The following is a 1401-nucleotide window of genomic DNA, read 5'->3' on the forward strand; positions in this document are numbered from 1 at the left end:
CTCCGTGGATTCTTTCTCCTTCACCTCCCTCCCACCGTCACCATCAGGTTTTTGGGTGGGTCAGAGAAGTCTGGGCTGATGAGAACAAGTTCTTTTCCAACCTCTTTTTGTTTAGGGTCCCTCCAAGCGACTTTGCAGCCCCCAGGGGTGGATTCTGCCCCGGGTGACACAGCAAAGGGTGAAGGCTCAGCGGGATTTAATCCCTGGAATCTCTCTGGGGGTCAAAATTAATTCCTGGTCACAATTAGTGGTTTGGAATCACACCCTCGTCTCCTTCCTCCCTGGGCATCTCAGATGTATCAGAGAGGAGTCATTGCCGTCAGGACAGGTTTGGGTCACGGGAGGAGAAGGGCAGATTTCCAGGGGCTGGAGCTGCAGTGCCCCTTGGGCAAGGGAATCCTGGAATCCTGGAATCCTGGAATGGTTTGGGTTGGAAGGGACCTGAAAGATCATCCTTAAACCTCGTCTCTTTTAATTTAAAACCATTCCCCCTCGTCCCATCATTCCAGATCATCGTAAAAAAATTACCCCTTTGCTCCTCAGCCCTGCCCAGGACGATTTATTTCCCCTCATATCAACCAGGGGATATAAAAAAGCTTTTTTTTTTTTTGCTTTGTTGCAAAGGCACAGCAAATCAAGCTAAAAAAACCCCCACCACAAACCCAGCCAGTTTTTTGCTTTAGAGCAGCAAAAAAATATCCTTTTGTGTTTTCCTGCAGGCTGGAGGTGGGAGTGTGGTAGGGGGGGAGCTCTGCTACTGCAGGACTTGTAAATCCTACATAATAATGAAATATTAATTATTAGAGTCTGTCCAACTGGGATTCCTCGGTGCTTTCAGAGAGCTGAGTAATTCTGGCCCACAGGAGAAAAACCACACAAGTCTCTTTTTATTATTATTACTATTATTATTATTATTATTATTATTATTATTGCTGTTCTTTCTAGGGGAAAACCTCGTGTGATGGGTAAATTAGAGCTTTGGGTGGAGGGGAGAGGAGGAGGCTTTGATGGCTTCGGGGGTGAGAAAAGTGGAATCCTACAGATGATTTGGAAGGGCTGGGTGGTCTAGAAAAAGCAGCACAAGGGGGTTGCATCGCCCACTGGGGCTCCTTGGGGGCATAACCGAGCAGGAGGGGGGAAAGGAGAGGAGAAGGGGGTGAATTAGAGGGAGAAGCATCTCTGAGGGGTCCTGTTTAGCAGCACCGGAGGAAAAAAACCTCCCCCCGAGCAGGCGCGGGCAGCAACAGCCCGAGGCAGCCCCGCCAAGCTCAGCTCAAAGCCCCTTTTGTCCCCCTTGTTTACCGAGGGTTGGGTTCCAAACACAACACGGGACGTCACCCCTTGGCTCAGAAGCGGTTTGGGAGCCCAAGCTGAACGGAGTCAAAGCATTTTCCCCCCCTC

Source organism: Empidonax traillii, unplaced genomic scaffold (genome assembly GCF_003031625.1).
Source record: "Empidonax traillii isolate 1590-97213 ecotype Southwest subspecies unplaced genomic scaffold, ASM303162v1 scaffold2231:size98615, whole genome shotgun sequence".
Classification (NCBI taxonomy): Eukaryota; Metazoa; Chordata; class Aves; order Passeriformes; family Tyrannidae; genus Empidonax; species Empidonax traillii.